This window comes from Chenopodium album, chromosome 1 (assembly GCF_948465745.1).
Source record: "Chenopodium album chromosome 1, dcCheAlbu1.1, whole genome shotgun sequence".
In the NCBI taxonomy this organism is placed as follows: domain Eukaryota; kingdom Viridiplantae; phylum Streptophyta; class Magnoliopsida; order Caryophyllales; family Amaranthaceae; genus Chenopodium; species Chenopodium album.
The window spans coordinates 65,303,822-65,322,394 of record NC_137834.1 but is presented as its reverse complement, the minus strand read 5'-3'; the positions used below and the strand labels follow the sequence as shown (position 1 = coordinate 65,322,394).

The 18,573-nt window shown below is 38.9% G+C and overlaps 1 non-coding gene across 1 annotated transcript; it reads left to right on the top strand.

Annotated features, from left to right (window-relative positions):
• Positions 1 to 1,683: 1,683 nt before the first annotated feature.
• LOC145564724 (small nucleolar RNA R71) lies at positions 1,684 to 1,790 on the top strand. The gene has a single exon (XR_014094892.1). It is a non-coding gene; the product is annotated as a small nucleolar RNA R71 (small nucleolar RNA).
• The last annotated feature ends 16,783 nt before the right edge of the window (positions 1,791 to 18,573 follow it).

Below are 18,573 nucleotides of genomic sequence, written 5' to 3'. Positions count from 1 at the left end.
ATATCGTCCATAATATCAATTATATCAACATAACAACAATTTTCCTCTAGCATAGGCCCTTTCAAAACTTTCCCTAGATTAAAAGTAACATTATCATCACTAACAAAAAGGGTTAGTTTGCAATTTTTCACATCAATAATGGCTCCTGCAGTATGGAGAAAAGGCCTACCTAATATAATGGGTATTTGCGTATCCTCTGTCATGTCTAAAACAACAAAATCAACAGGAATAAAAAATTTACCAACTCTGACAGAGACATCCTCTAAAATACCTAGGGGGTATTTTACAGAACGATCTGCCATTTGCAAAGTTATATTAGTAACTTTTAATTCTCCCATATTAAGCTTAGCACAGACAAACGATGGCATAACACTGACACTAGCACCCAAATCACACAAAGTTTTATCAATAAAAACATTCCCTATATGACAAGGGATAGAAAAACTACCGGGATCCTTTAATTTAGGAGGGGATTTATTTTGCAATAAGGTGCTACACTCCTCTGTGAAAGCTACAGTTTCTACTTCATTAAAGGCCCTTTTCCTAGTCAAAATGTCTTTCATAAATTTAGCATATGCATGAACCTGAGTTATTAAATTAGTGAAAGGAACTGTTACCTGCAGGTTTTTCACAACCTCTAAGAACTTACCAAATTGTTTATCAAACTTACTCTTCAATTGTCTATTAGGGAATCATAGTTTGATAACCGGGCTCTGCACATCTCCTCCCTTATCCAAAGATTTACCTTGCACAGAAACATTAGAAGGGTTAGTATCTGTTTGCAGCCCTGCAGGGTTAGCAGGATTAGCGTTTGGTATAGAGGAATCTAGATCAGGAACTGGTCCATCTTCCTTCGGCATAGGAGGTTCATCATAATGTTAACCACTCCTTAGAGTGATTGCATTGGCATGATCTGTAGGATGGATAGGTTATGATGGTAGAGCTCCATGTTGACGGGATTGTAGGGTAGATGAAAGTTGTGCAATTTGATTGTCCATGATTTTATTGTGGGCTAAAATAGAATCAATTTGCGCATCCCTACTCTCCAAATGCTTTTGCATAGTAGTAAGCATTGCTCTAATTTCTATCATGGCAGGGTCAGAAGATGATGAGGGTGATGCTTGGCTTTTCTGGCAAGAATTTGGATGGTAATATTTTTGCTGTGGCGGGGGTTGCTGTTGTGGTTGTTGTGGAGGTGGAGGGTTTTGTACATTGGTACTCCGGTACGAAAGATATGGATGGTTCCGGTAACCAGCATTATAAGAGTTGGAATATGGGTTGTTCTGCCTATAGGTTTGAAAGGCATTAACTTGTTCCATGGAACTCCTACAATCTTGCTCCCAATGTCCTACAATTCCACAATTTTCACAAAAAGCTTCATTGTTAGCAACAGCAGAAACATTAGCTATAGAGTTAGGAGTAGTAGTAAGATTATCTAATTTTTGACAAAAAGACGTTAATTGAGCTTGCAAAAAGGATACAAAATCGACATTATGTTTTCCTTTATTTGCAAACCCTCTCGGATTCCCGTATTGGGAATTGTGTATTGCCATGTCTTCGATAACCTGTCCTGCATTGTTCATATTTAAATTCATGAATCTCCCACTGGCTGCAGAATCTAGAACTGATCTAGAAGAATTTCCAAGTCCATTGTAGAAAGCTTGGATCAATTGCCATTTTGCTAGATAGTGGTGGGGGCATTCTCTCTGTAGATCCTTGAACCTCTCCCAAGCCTCATATAGCGTTTCATCGGCCTCTTGAGAGAAGTTCTGAATATCACTTCTTAGTACCGCTGTTCTCTCTGCAGGATAATATTTATTATAGAAATTCAAAGCAAGAGTTTCCCAGTCAGTAATACCAAGTGCAGTTCTATTCAAACAATTAAACCATAATTTAGCTTTGCAATATAATGAAAAGGAAAAAAGAATCTCCCTAATTTGGTCCTGCGTGACCCTGACTTGTCTAATGGTGTTACAATACTGGCAGAAATCTGCGATGTGAAGATTAGGATCTTCACCTTTAGCTCCACTGAATTGCTTCCTCTCTATCATAGTGATAAATTTGGGCTTGATCTCAAATTGAACTCCATCTAGAGCCGGAGTGGGAGTAAGGTGCGGGAAATCTGTGAGCTTCGGCTGCGAGTAGTCACTGAGTTTCTTTTGGGCCGTCATCTCTGATTCTGAATCTGAAGGAATATCTGCGTCACTAGAATCAGAGGGAGGGTCTCTTCGATTATTGTCCTCCTCAGAACCCGCCATAATTTGTCTATAAATTTTCCTTTGCCTATGAAACAAGCGCTCAATCTAAGGATCGAATGGAATGTAACCTGATCTGGAACACCTGGGCATAAACAACGAACTAAAAGACAAATATCAGAATTGCCTCAGAGAACTAACGTTCTCTGAGACAAGAGGGGATAATCTAGACTACAAAAAATAATCAGAAAATAAAAATAAAACCGTTTCCCCGGCAACGGCGCCAAATTTTGACAAGGTAAAGTCGTATCCCCTAATAAAAAATATTACCTAAGTCCTCTAACTAATGCAGATAGGGAAGTAGGGTCGAATCCAGAGGGAAACAAGTCTTTCTACTCCTAATTAATTATTATAATCTAAATTATCAAGGTAACCAATGTTGTTGTAATTAAAGACTATACTACGAAGAATATGATCAAGGAAAATAAAGTAGAGAGAAATTAAATATTAAAAGGCCTAGGGCATAGGTTCACTAATAAACAATATTCCAGGGCAAATCATAATAAGCGATCATCAAGCATTGATTAATAAGATTATAAAGGGCTTTCGCTATGTATTATAATCACAGAGTTAATTTACTGATATTAAATCTTATCTGTCGAATCTCGACTTAACCATTTATAAATTAGTCCGCCTATTGAAACTAAACCTAAACATCAATTCTCATCTGTCGAATCTCAAATTAATATTGCTAAACTCATACAATTAAATCTGGCCAAACCTAATTGCATAGCATTAAATCAATCAATAGGAAATTAACCAAGCATTGATAATCAACAATCACAAATTTACTCCTTCATATTATTTATTAGATCCCCATAAACCCTAGAAATAAAACTACTCAAGCATTATTAAATCTAAACTAATCAAATCAATAAAGCAAAACATAATGAATGAATTAAATAAAATAACTGAAATTAAAAGAGAAGAAATTGTTTCCAAAAGAAATCTGGATTAATGAATATAATTAAGAACAATGTTGAGAGAGTTTAAGAGAGAGAAAATATTCTAAGTAGAGAGAGAAAATCTAAAAGAGAAGATAATAAAAAATTACGTACAAAAAATGTACTTAAACATCCCTAAAACAGATCCTTAAACGAAAACTAATCAGGTCCCTAAAAAACAAGCGCCCGATCGGGCGGTCTACGCCCTTGCTAGTGTGCTGCGCCCGATCGAGCCTACGGTCACCCGATCGGGCGCAACTTCTTTCTTGATGCTTCTTTGCGCGCGCCCGCCCGATCGGGCGTATGCTTGCCTGATCAGGCCCGACTTCTTCTTCGAGGCTTGGATTTCGATTGGGCTCGATTCCTTGGCCCAATCCGGATTTCCTCTTTGGGTCTTGATTACTTGATCTAATTGCCCTGGTATCACATACCGAGCCCTTAATCACCGGCTCTCACCGGTCCTGGGCTTCAAGGATGGTCGTGTCCTCCTAATGCTTGTAGTTGCTTCGTGAAAAACCCGGAATACGCTCCAAGTGTGCAATTTCCTACAAAACTCAAGCAAAACTACAAAAACACTAGAAAACACAAATTAGTAATAAAAGTGGCCCTAAAGAGCCAAAAACACTACTAATTATGACCATGGGACGGGGGTAAAACACTATATAAATTGGACATATCATGCATCCCCCTTAGGGGTGTTTCACATCGAGGAAGACCATATTGGAAGTGACACGTTCAATCCTTTGGACTATATCACACCCATAGGAGAACCTCTATCCACAATACTCATAGGGGCAACTAATGAAGTATGTGGACTATTGGACGATGACTTTCAAGACTTATATGTCTCTAAGTATGCCACCGTCCCACCTCCATCTTGTTTGCAAAATGAAACAAATGGAACGCTTGATTGGGATCATTTATTGGGGAAATCGCAAGACTTATCGAATCTCTCCTTGGATGAACAATGGTATCAATCACAACTCATGGAGCATCTTGAAATGGAGGCACATCCAAAGCCTCTAGAAGAAAGTTGGTTTATGAGTCCTATGACTAACACAAATGAGATAGATCATATAACTCGTTCTGGGCGAGTCTACCAAGCACCACCACCAAATGGATCTTCGACCATGCACACAAAATCAAACTTAAAGTAAAACACAAAATACAATACCGCCTCCACTTGAGGTGGAAGATCCATTGGTCAAACAACTTCACTAATCCAAGGCGAATGTTAGCATTTGGGAACTCCTAAGTACTTCTAAAGAACATAGGAATTCTCTCATGAAAGCTCTAATGGCTTTGTCTGTAAGTACATACACAACCCCTCAGGATCTCGTTAGCTTGCTTACTAGCGAGAAATCCGAAAAGTCAAATCGTTTTCACTAATGATGATTTGCCTTTAAAGGACATTACCCACAACAATGCGTTATACTTAACTATGGGATGCAAGGGATACAATATCCCTCTAACTTTGGTAGACAATGGGTCGGCTGTAAACGTATTCCCATTACGAACGACAAAATACTTAGGCCTTAATCCAGAAAAATATTTCCAATCAACAAAACAAAGCATAAGGGCCTATGGCAATTCGAGAAGGTCGGTGTGTGGAACTCTTAATTAAGCTACCAATTACCAAAGGCCCAATTCAAAAGATGGTTGAATTCCATGTTATGGACATAAAACCTACATTCAACCTTTTACTTGGATGTCCTTGGATACACGAGCTTGGTGAAATACCATCTTCACTTCATCAAATGATTAGGTTTAACTATCAAGGGCTTCCTATGACTATACATGCTTCTCCACTCAAAATAGCAATAAATGATCAATCACTCTTAGAAATAAACCATGATAATGATGAAGAGGACATGTGGGGATTTTTCGTGGAGCCAATCTTCACAATCGAAATGGAAGAAGACTTGGAAGAACCACTCAAGCTTGATCCATATTCCACTCGGATAGTAAACAACATCTTGCTCAAGAGTAGTTACTTTCCTGGGATGCCTTTAGGAATAGGAATGAAGAAATCTCTCTTACTTCCTATCCCAAAGAAAAGCTTCTCCTTTGGATTGGGATATAAACCAACCAAAGAAGAATTAGAGTCTCACGATGCCAAAAACAAAGCACGTAGAGACAATAATAAGAAAGGGATAATCACTTTACTCCCATCCTTTCAACAAACCCTTAATGGACAATTCATTAGGGAGGGAGAAGATTACCCATGCTACAACTTTCCGGAACCCTTAGTTTTGGAAGGAATCAAGAAGCCTAGATTTGAGATATTTCATGATTGCTACTTCTTGGTTGACGATCTTAGTATCTTTAAATCAAAACACCCAACTCAAGGGTGCTATGATGGGCAAGCTTTTAACTTGCTATTTGGACTAGAGCAAAATCATGTCGCAACAATGACCAATCAAAACGCCATTCAAGATGAAGCCTTTGACCCAACCTCGTGATCACCCCTTCAAACGAAACTTTTGAGCATGGATGGAGGAAATCTTTCAAATGGATCAATCACAAAGGCGATAAACTGGAGATCGTCACAGGCGAAGGGAAGATGTTTGAAGAATCGGACGATGAATCTATTGTAGACTCTAGGGAAGCTGAAAATATAGGCCTTGTGGCCATTACTGAGTCTTTATTTTCTAGTTCTAAGGACGAAGATCCCAAAAAGGATTCTTCTCTTGATGTACTCTCTTTTGATTTTAATAATATGAGCTGTATTTATGAGTATATGCCTTCTCTTGAATCTTTCGAATGCTCTAACAATCAATCTAATGAAGATGATAACATTAATAAATTGGTTGAATTAATGAGTAAACGAGAACAAAAGAACCCTATTGTTGAAGAAACTGAAATAGTTAATATTGGATCTAACGAAAATAAGAGAGAAGTCAAAATTGGCTTAACTCTAAATCCGGAAGAGCGATCGACCCTCATATCGACGCTCAAAGAATTCGAAGACGTGTTCGCTTGGTCATACAAGGACATGCCTGGAATAGATAGGGAAATCGCGGAACATACCATTCCCTTGAACCCTACTTCTAAACCAGTAAAACAAAAACTTCGACGAATGAAACCTGATGTCGCATTAAAAGTAAAAGAAGAAGTACAAAAACAATTGGACGCCGGTTTTATTCGCGTATGTAATTACCCAGATTGGGTAGCGAACATCATTCCAGTCCCTAAAAAGGATGGACGAGTTTGTATGTGTGTCGACTTTAGGGATCTTAATAAAGATAGCCCTAAAGACAATTTTCCTCTACCACATATTGATATATTGGTAGATAACACGGTTGAACATGCGATGTTATCCTTTATGGATGGATACGCAGGTTACAACCAAATTTTAATGGCAAAAGAAGATGAAGAAAAGACATGCTTTATTACCCCTTGGGGTAAGTATTGCTACACAGTTATGCCATTTGGTTTAAAAAATGAAGGAGCTACGTACCAAAGAACGGCTACGACTCTGTTGCATGATATGATGCATAAAGAAATAGAAGTGTATGTGGATGATATAAAATCTTTACGCAAATTTTGCACTCGCATAAAAGAATATAAAATGCGATTGAATCCACAAAAATGCGCCTTCGGAGTCACTTTTGGTAAGTTACACGGATACGTAGTAAGCACACGTGGCATCAAGATCGATCCCTCTAAAATAAAGGAAATTGTTTACATGCCTCCCCCTCAAACAGAAAAAGAAATTATGGGATTCCTTGGAAAGTTACAATACATCAGTTGATTTTACAACAAATTGACTATGACTTGTGAGCCAATATTTAAAAAAATTAAAAAAAGAGGAGAAACATGAACGGGACGATCAATGCCAAAAGTCCTTTGAGAAAATCAAAGATTATCTCAAAAGTCCACCAATTTTAGCACCACCAGTACCCAAACTACCTCTTAGGATATACATTACAGTTACAGACACAGCCACAGGCGCCATGTTAGCACAAGAAGTAGAAAAAGTCGAACGTGCAATATATTATATAAGAAAAAAATTCATCCAATACGAAATAAAATATAGCACTTTGGAAAAGACAAGCCTAGCATTAGTGTGGGCAACCAAAAAGTTACGACATTATATGTTACCACACACTACTCATGTGATTTCTCAACAAAATCTGATAAAGTATTTGTTTGAACAACCACCCATACAAGGAAGGATATCTAAGTGGTTGGTGATGTTGGCTGAATTTGAGCTAAAATATATTCCTGTAAAATCAATGAAAGGAAAAGTAATTTCCGACTTCCTGGCACAACATCCAATTCAAACAAGTCATGCAGAAACTACTCGCCTTCCGGATGAAGAGATTTTCATGACACAAGATGACAAATGGGTAATGTACTTCGACGGTGCATCCAATAAAAAAGGATGTGGCGTAGGAATGTTACTCATAAGTCCAATGGGAGCACATACTCCAATCACTGTTAAATTAGTCTTTGAGGTTACTAATAATGCCGCAGAATGTGAAGCGTGCATTATTGGATTAGAAGCAGCAGCTAGCATAGGTGTGCAAAAATTAGAGGTATATGGAGACTCCAATTTGATTATAAATTATATATTAAAAAAATGGAAAATAATGAACTCCACAATGATATCATACCAAGCACACCTAGAGCAACTCATCGAGCATTTTGAACATATTGATTTTAAATATCTCCCAAGGGATGACAATCAATTTGCCGATGCGCTAGCAAAATTAGCCTCAATGATCAACATTCCAGATCACTTAAATATGATGCCATTATGCGTTGATAGAAGAGAAGAACCAGCGTATTGCAACGCAATAGAGGAAATAAATGACATTGAAGGAGACAATCCTTGGTATGATCATATCCTCCAATATATTACTCATGGCACGTATCCCGAAAATACTTCATCGAAAGACCAACGAGCCTTACGAACACTTGCGGCCCAATATGGTCTAATAAATGGTCAATATGCAAAAAAGGACCTAATGGTCAAAGCTTACTATGTATAGGCCAACCGGAAGCCACACTCCTTATGGAAAATACTCACAAAGGTGTTTGTGGACCTCACATGAATGATAAAATGCTTTCAAAAATAATTACACGGCAAGGGTACTATTGGTCCACCATGGAACATCATTGCATACAATATGTTAAAAAATGTCCACAGTGCAAAATGTTCGCTAATTTACAACACCTTCCACCATCCGAACTATACAATCTCACTTCCCCTTGGCCTTTTTCGACTTGGGGAATTGACACAATTGGAAAAGTCTCTCCAACAGGATCAGGAGGGCACGAGTACGTTTTATTTGCCATTGATTACTTTACTAAGTGGATTGAGGCTGCTTCTTACGTGAATATCACTTCTAAACATGTCGCAAAGTTTCTCGAACGAAACATATTTTGTAGATATGGAGTTCCACATGAATTAATTAGTGATCAGGGATTTCAATTCAAAGCTGAAGTCGAGACCTTCTTAACTCGTTATAAAGTAAAACATCATCACTCATCCCCATACAGACCTCAAATGAATGGAGCTGTAGAGTCGGCAAATAAAAATATAACATTCATCATTAAGAAAATGGCAGAAAATTACAAAGACTGGCCAAATAAACTACACTTCACATTATGGGGTTATAGAACGTCTATACGAACATCAATAGGGGTAACTCCATACTCCTTAGTTTTCGGAATGGACGCAGTTCAACCAGTCGAACTGGAAATACCATCCCTACACATCGTACTTGAAAGTAAGCTACTGGAAGCTGAATGGGTAAGAGCGAGGTATGAAGAGATTTTATTCCTCGATGAGCGACGATTAAGAGCATTGCATCATGTACAAGTCTACCAAAGGCGCATTGCGCGTCATTTTAATAAAAGGGTAAAGCCTAGAAATATAAAAGAAGTTGACTTTGTACTAAAGGAGGTTAGGGGTCCACCAACCGATCCAAGAGGGAAATTCAAACCTAATTGGATAGGTCCCTACCGCGTAATTGAAATCCTATCAGGAGGAGCCGTCAGATTAATGGATATTGGAGGAGATGAAATTCGCCAATTAATAAACATTGATCGCCTTAAGAAATATTACATATGAAATCCGGATAAAACTCGTTCACTCATACAACCAACTTTAATTAGCATTCAATTGAAAGATTCTAAGTGTTATGCATTTTACCGAATAACACGTTAAAATACATAACACTTGGGGGGTAAATTTAGAAATAATAAACCGTTCTAAGTGTTCAAATTTTTTCGAACATTACGAAAAATCTTCACACTTGGGGGGTAATAATACAAATTTTTAAAATAAATGTTTTCTAGACATTCGTAGCACAGGTGTCGCACGCAACTGGAATAGTTGCGCGCGGATGTCACGCGCAACTAATTTTGTTGCGCGCGACAGGCTCGCGCAAAACCAGAAGTTGCGCGCGCCACCTGATGACGAATTGCGAACCCGATTTTTTTTTGCATTTGAATGAAGTTGCAATTTCTACTTACGATAAAAAGAAGGTGTTTATTAAATATAACATATACTCGGAAAATAAAATTAAACTTTGATTTAATTCTTTTAAACAAGGTTTGATTAAAAAAAAAAAGCGTACGTGTAATAGGAGTGGACTTCTTGTGAAACCTTTTTCCTTAAGATTTCCTCTAAGGCAATTCAAGCACAGAACGGTTTCCGCCAAAACCAAAGGAGCGGGAGCGGGTGAAATACATCCCTCTATTTGCTCTACTATGGAAACTATTGAATAATCTCCGTATTCTTTTCCTGTCCTAAGTAAACAATTAACAACAAGACAATAACATATAACACGAATTTTAAAGAGTTGTTTAGTAATGTTGTCACGTGGGGCGACGAGGTGTTCAATAAATTGAATTAAATTCATGCCTTCTTCAGTTCCTATGTTGGTCATATCATTGTCGGACAAACCAAAAAATCTTTGGAATATAGGTTTGGGATCCGACAAGGTAGGCGAATAAGTCACAGGGAGAGTGTTTGTAGGGAAACCTAGCAAGGCCTCGAACTCACCAGGAAGGGGGACAATTTCATCCCCTCTAAACAAGAAAAGATGGTGGTTAGAGTCCCAATGGTTGACTGCGGCATGAAGAAAATCAAAGTTAACCACTAATTGCATATAATTCAATACACTAGTAGAAAATAAGTAATGGGAAGCCTCAAATGGCAAGCGGTTTTAAAAATTCTCTTGCCATTTACCCAATTTTTTTAAAAATAAACCTGTAATATTAAATGGCAAGCGGTTTTGGCGTGAACCGCTTGCCAATATATGTAATGACAAGCGGTTTGGGGTTGAACCACTTGCCATTGATATATTGGTAAGCGGTTCAACCCCAAACCGCTTGCCATTAAAAAAAAGCTGGATCACAAACCCTAAGCCCAATAGTCCCCATCTCACATTCTCACGGCCTCTCTCTCATCTTTCCCCTTTCGCCCCTATTACCAGTTCTCTCTCTCTCCTCTTATTCACTCCCTTACTTCTCTCTCCTCTTTCCCCTCCATTGTCATGCATCTTCTCAACTCTCCTTTCTCCATCTCCTTCTCTTAGCTTTCTCTCTCATCTCTTTCTTTCATTTCTCACGCCAAGACCCTCATTGGTGCTTGTGGGTTTTCTTGCGAATTCTGGTGGGTTTTCGAGCGAATTTCGGTGGGTTTTCGAGCGAATTCAGGTGAGTTTTCGAGCCAATTCGTGTGGGTTTAAATGGTGGTAGTCCGGTGGTGGTGCGTGTGGGTTTTTATGGTCGAATTCGACAATAAAAACTCTAGATCTAGAGTTTTTATAGCCGAATTTGACCCATAAAACCCAAAATTAAAGCCAATTTTGATTTTTTTGGTGGTATTCAAGGTATTTCCTTTTTTTTTTTTTAATCTTTTACTTTGTTTTTTAAGTTTTTTTTTTAAATTTTATTGTGATGGGTGGTTGAATTGGTTTGTTTCAGGTCGATTTGTTGTTGGTGGGGGTCGTGTTGGTCGGTGTTCTGGTGTTAGTGGGGGTCGTGGGTGGACGGGTGGTGGTGGGTGGTCGTGTATTTGTGGGTGGTCGTGGCTGGTGGTTGGTCGTGTATTGGTATTAGTGGGGGTCGTGGTGGGTGGTCGTGGCTGGTGGGTGTACTGGTATTGGTGGGTCATGGTGAGCCGGTGTTGTTGGTGGTCGTGGCTGGTGGTACGAAGCAACATGAGCTTGTTATTTATTTTTTATTTTTTATTTTTAATTTTAATATATTATTTGTATTAATTTTATTACTTGTATTATTTTTTTTGATGTAAATGTAATATTACAACAAATAATTAATAAAAATATTAATGTTTTTATATATTTTGGTTTGTGTATCAATTTATGTGAAAAAATCCAAGTTTTTTTTTAAATTTTTATACCCATAATGGGCAGCGGTTTGGCGCCAAAACCGTTGCCGTTTCTCTAGTAATGGCAAGCGGTTCTGAACCGCTTGCCATTTAAATGGAAAATGGCAAGCCCCCTAAGCCCATGCGGTTCAAAACCGCTTGCCATTAGGGGGTTTGAACCGCTTGCCATTACGTTTATTCTACTAGTGATAAAGGGTCCAAGTGATAAATTTTATTTTCTTGCCATTACGCTTGCCTTCTAACTCTTTGTGTCCTTTTTCTTGCCTACTTTTTTATCTTCTGTTTTACTTTCTTCTATTATTTTCTTATTTTCTTTTTATTTTTCTGTTTTCCATTATTTTCCTACTTTCTTTTTCTTTTTATTATTTTCCTACTTTTTATTTTTCTTTTTTATTTTTCCTTCTTTTTGCCTTCTTTTTTGGAGTTTGTTTATTTTTTTGAGGGGGGTAAGTCGGAAACCCTTTCCCTCCCTCGAAAATTTTTCACATTAATAATAATGTACACATGGAAACAAAAAATAATAATAATGACATATATACAAATGTGTCATATATATAAAAAATACAATAAATATATATATATATATATATATATATATATATATATATATATATAAAATATATATATATATAATATATATATATATATATAATATATATATATATAATATATATATATAATATATATATATATAATATATATATATATATATATATATATATATACATATATATATATATATATATATATATATATATATATATATATATATATATATATATATATATATATATATACAGAAGTTTCCTAAAAAAAATATATAAATGTGTACAGGAGGAATCAGGGTGCTCGGCGACTACTAGACGGTTGCTGCACATCCTGCAAAATCCAAAACGAAGATTAATACATGAAATGCAATAACTTCGTTGCAAAGAAAAAAAAAACTTACCGCGATCATCCGATGATCACGACATGACAAATTCACGTGGGCTCTCAGATAAGCAGCTTGGAAAGCGCGTAAAGTCCTCACCATGCCGTTCACAGTCTCTCGCGGAACCTGTTCCAAGAATACGAGGACAGTTAGTAAACAAATGTATATGAAACAAAAAATAAAATAGAAATATTTAAGTACATATACATAAAAGGCATACCGACTCAACCGTCTCAGGTACGAACGGTATCCCGTCATCATCCTCGGTCGCTGGAAGGGTCTCACGAATTACCGATCCGGCAGCATCTGTATACGTGATCTCCGTTGTAGGAGGCACCCAACCACCTAGCTCGACCCGCTAAAAATACATGTGACAAAAAAACGATAAAAAGGTCAAAATTCCGAAAAATAAATAAAAACACGAAAAAAGGAGAGTTAGGAAGCTAACCGAAACAAAGGCTGAAAAAGGAGTCAGCCTAGATGCTATAAAAGCCGGATAAGAAGCATTCGGCAGCACCAGCTGCTCCGCTGGATAACCAAGGATCGCCTGAGCTCAATCCTTGGTAGACAGCAGGTCCGGACGCAGCATCCGGATCGGGGGATCTGTAGGAAGCAAAGGCTCCTCGGTCGAAAGCTGCCAGAGAACACGCTCGCCTAAAAACCAAGCGTCGGTCCTCTGAAACACCGAGAGTCCCGTATAGAGGGCTCGGAAACGGCAATGAACCATGCAAGACCGGATAACCTTAGGGACTCCGACGATCAAACTCCAAGGACGGAGATCGATCTATAAAACACAACCACATAAAAATCGTTAGAAAATGAATAAAATAAAAAAAAAAACGAAAAAGAAAACAAGTAGTTGGAATACTCACCGACGCACGAGTCGCCGAAAGAATCCTCTGGCGAAAGTCGCCGACAGAAGTAGCTCGTCTCCTCTTAATCTCGGCCAATCGATGGCCGATAGGAAAACGAGTAGCCCCAAGCACCCTGAGGGCTAAGAAAGTCAGGTACGAGTATCCCCAAGCCTGAAATCGAGAAAAGATAAGCCTAAAGGAAAAAACGAAAGTAATAACTGAAAAAAGCTTAAAACACGTACCTCAAGGATACGACCATGCCATGTAAGCGAGATCCGAGGCACCTCAGTAGCTGCCGCAGAATCCATGACCCGGGTCGCCTTACCCATAGCCGTAAGCATACGGGCATACGGGCATACGACACCTCCGCCCAACTCAAGTCACCTATACTTTCCCCAAATCGCTGAGGAAAATAAGTAACCCAATGGCAAAACGCTCTCCTCAGTCACTTAAGATGGTGATGGAAAGAACGTGGGAAATGTATATCCGAGCCAGCTACTCAGGTGTACACTGCTGGTCAAGCTCATCAGCGGACAACTAGTCGGCAAAAACCGAGTACGGACAAGATTGCGCGTACACGTGAAGGGCCGACGCAAGACGGTCCCCCACAAGGTCGCGCAATCTCTCGTCTGACCCCTTTATGAGCTCTATTACTACATGCTCTCCTCCGAAAGGAAAACCCATAATCATAGAGAAATCGAAAGGGGTAACCGTCATCTCTCTCCATGGAAAGTGGAAAGTGTTGGTGGAATCCCACCAAAACTCCAGCAATCCACGGAAGAAAGCTGACGATACAGACTGGCTCGACAAATCCCGAAGAGATGCTAGCTGGGAGTCAATCCCAGAAAGTGCTACAATCTCCTTTGCCACCTCGGGCAAACGCTCAAAACAGGCTCGCAGGTCACCAGAGCCGTACAAACGCATCCCAGGCTCACTCTAAAAATAAAAAACGGTTATGGTTTAAAAAGGAGAAGAAACAAAGGAAAAGAAAAGAGACGAAGGCGCGGAAAACTCACGATGCCGCGCCACCCTCGGATCGAAACGTGGTGGTCTAGGTCCCACATAAGGACTCTAGGGTACTAGTTGGGAGGAGCCTCCCAAACCACCTCCTCCTGGCGACGTCGATCGGCTGCGACGCGTTGCTCTCGAACCTCCTCTCGAGGATGGGTTACCTTCTTCCGAGGGCGAACCGCCTCGTCCAGACCAACAAGAACCTCCTCGGCATCGATAAACGAAGGCGAGTCCATGCTATGACGGATAAAATTTCTTTAATTAGTTTATTTTATTTCCTAAACTAAACCAATATACGTATTCTAGACCCATTTTGGCAACATAATGGCTACCGATAGGGCAAAACACGAAAATCAAATGCGACCCATACTTGAGGGCTACGATACCTGTAATTAAATTCAGTAAATGGGGGCTTTTAACACCCACAAAAGCCATCCTATCCCAGTTTCAACTAAGCATTCAAGGGATTATATTCTAAAATCTCAAAGAATCAACTAATTCTAGACGAATAACAGTAATATAAAGATGATTATAGTCTACCAAACAGTTTTGGAGTTCGAATATGGTGAAAATAGGCTAAGTATACACTTCGCGCCATTTTTTCGGATTCAAAATTTTCAAAATGTTAATTATGGAAGCAAAACTAGTTCTAATACTACAATTGTTGCATAATTAACAAGTATAACCAAAATGGGCAAACAAAATAACAGAAAATCAAGCAAAAATTCAAAAAAAGAAGCAAGAACGAACTTGAAACAAGAAATGCTCATACAAGGTTCAATACTTAACCATTTTTCATGAAATTTGTTGCAAAGCACTCCTTAAGCATAGCATAACAACATAGAGCAAAAAATTTCATGAAAAATAAGCCGAATCGAAAACCCCCAAATTCGGACTTTAGGGTTTAACGATTCGAAAATCGTTCGAATTCAGCCAAAAAAGAGCAAATTTTAGCAAAACACTTACATTGGGTTACGGAAAATATGAATTGAGAACGAAATTAGCTTCCTTTAGCTTCAAAAATCACAAAAAACCGAGCTTTTTAGAGAGAGAAAGGGTCGAAAATGGCGAAGGAAGGAAAAAATGGTGAAATGAAAAATTGCGCCTGCGATTTTCATTTTACTGACATAAATGTCGCGCGCAACTTTAGATGTTGCGCGTGACATACCAGCGCAACTCACAAAGATGCGCACGCCTGGCCAGCGCGACCTTCGTAGTTGCGCGCGGATACTGGTCACCAAAAGACCAGGATTTTGATTTTGATCCGTTTGATCATTTTTTAAACGGTTTTTGCTCGTTATTAGACGTAATGGCACGCAAATTATCAAAGTCTTTTTAATTGCTTTGCATATTGTAGTTTATTTTCTTTGTTAGTTTTTTGCATCATATTGTATGCACGTTGTGCATTGTGCCTTCCCCAAGCATACGTTTTGAACGTTTTTCGTAAGAGTGCCTTAAGACGTTTCGTGGTGGTGCTTTACGTAAAAGCACCCATAGACAGGTTTGTCATTTTACTGTACTGACGTTACAAATGTCCGGGGGTTTTCTTCTTTTTTCACGTCCGAAGCAAAAAGGAAGGCGTTTTCATGCAGCGTAAAAATGCAAATGGCGTATCGTACGACGCAAAATTGTACGGCGTAGGTGATGCGTAAAATTTCACTCAGCCCAAGCTTTGCGAGATTTACCTCTCGGAACTAATAGGCAGAGAATTACTATAGGCGTTATCTCAATGAGTCGACAGGCGCGCCGAACCTTCAGGAACAAGCAATTCTTGAATGGGAGCAAATACGGTAGTTAGTGTGCTTACTAACTTAGCGGACATTTAGGGTGTCGAATCCACCCCCTGTATAAAGAAGCGACGAGACGATGTCGCGTCTATGTAGTCAAGTGCCCCCAGTCCTGAGACACGTGTACTCATCTTGTGGACAAAACTGATGAGAGAGTTGTTGACTTTCTTCCCTCTCACTGAATTTGGATATATGCCTCAAGTCCTGAGACATGTATTTCTATCTTGTGGACGTCCGGCTCAAATATCAGACCCGGCTCGAATACCGGACTATTTCAGCTCGAGTACCGAAAACCCCTTTTTCATCTTTTACTTTGTTAAAGTAAGGCTAAAGTTCAATGACATATCGAGGGACTTTAGACCAACGATGACACGATTGAGAGGAAATCCTCCCCTTTTATTCTTTTAGAACCGATTTCTTCTCATGACTTGACATCACCTAGAATACTTTTACTTGTAAGAGCGTTCTACAATTGCAAAGGATCAATCTAGATTCTTTAGCGCGTTAAGACTAGGAAGGACTTTTTCTAGCCATAGCTACTTGTTTTAAACACTTAGCGAACCAAGGATTGTTTCGACATCCTTAAACATTAATGAAAGATTCTCTATCCTTAGAGAACTTCGCAGAATGAGTCTCGGATCTATTTCCTTGACTACTTTAATCATCGTCTATTCTAGACTCGATCAAAGTGGGGGCTAACTGTAGACATCTACTTTTGGCCTCCTATCCCGACAGGAAGTGCAATGATGATAAATAAAGCCATCTTCGTGTTAAATTAAAGTGAAGAATACTTATGGATTACTGGTTAAGCAACAAAACACAAAAGACTAGCCCAAATTAAAGGAAAAGCCAAAACAAAGGTCAAATTAACTAAACCCAATCATAATTAGGCTTAAGCTCGTGCTTAAACCCTAATAATGACGGATTTAGGAGCACCTAGGTTAAAACTTAGTGCTGCCGCAGAAAAAGCCGCTCGCATCTCACTAAGTCGCGCTGGGTGCGCTAAGCTGCCGCGCACAACTATTTTAGTTGCGCATGACAACCAGCGCAACTTCTAGAGTTGCGCTGCGGAAGATTTGTAATTATTCGGAAATTATACAGAAAATATAAAATCGAATCTTACCATAAAGCCGCGCAGAAGACCCATAGTTGCGCTGCACATAGCAGCGCAACTCTATAACTTGCGCTGGGTTGCCGCGCGCAACTTCATCTGTTGCACGCGACACCTGCTGCGGCAGATTGCTCGAAACCCTAAACCTAATCCTTCTCTATAAATACGAGCTTAAACTGAGGCTTCAACAGACAGAAATTAACCTAAAACTTTGGCGAAATAACTTGTGAAATTGTGCAACCTAGCTCTCTTGTCCTAAACACTCACCCTTTCGATACTTTGTTACTACGGTGGAGGTTCCCATACAAGAAAGTGTTCATAAGTGTTCTAAACGGAGATCTAGCAAAGAGAAGTGGTAAATTCCCGAGCACTTAGTTAAATCACCTTTATTTTCTCGTTTAAAAGGATTTTAATTAATTAATTAATTAGTGTTGATAGATCACTTTTAAAATAATTAATTAATCAATTCCACATAGTATCTTGCGTTAAAGAAAGACTAGAATTGAATTAAATAATTGTTGGTTGATCACTTAAGCCAAGGAAAATCTTGTTTATTTATTATTCTTTCATGAATATTATTAAATAAGAATAACGAATTTTGCAATGTAATTCCTACGTGAATTAATGCTTGTAAATAAAATCAACTGACATAGTTTTAGGTATCGCGTTGCATATATTGTTTGGTGATGAAATTGTGAAAAAGGAAGAGCTAGTAGAGGCCGTACTAGGGCTAGGATGACGATTCCCCTCTAAAAGGAACGTTATCTTAGTACCCTCGCTCCCGAACTCATTTCTGGTTTATAGACCAATTTGGGCATGGGTAAACTTATGATTTGTGCTAATTATTCCATGAACTCCACATGGAAGAAAGGCATGAACGAGGTTTATGAGTTTTTCCTAAAACTCATTGGCGACTCCTACTTGTTTCTTATAAAAAAGCGTGATGATAAAATCAATTCTAATTCAAGGTCCCCCAAATAGTCATGAATTCAAATCCTACTACACCTTAACAAGTGTAAAGTCCTAGGCTTTTAAGTGGCCAAGGGCATTTAAGTAGAGTACCCCTTACAATGGGAACATCCTCCTTACAAGCACAATTAGAGCCAGCAGCTGTCTGAGTCAGCCTCTACATTGAGCTTTCTAGGCAGTTTCAAACATACATCCCCAAGGAATTCTAAATCCTTGCATGAGAGCGATACAGGCGGCAAGTCCGTCCATACTGGTCTTTAGATGATCGGGTCAGCCCCGTATGTGCCTCAAATGTCACACGGGCGGTACACCCCTCCTTCCATGCAGTCGACCCTCTTTAGGG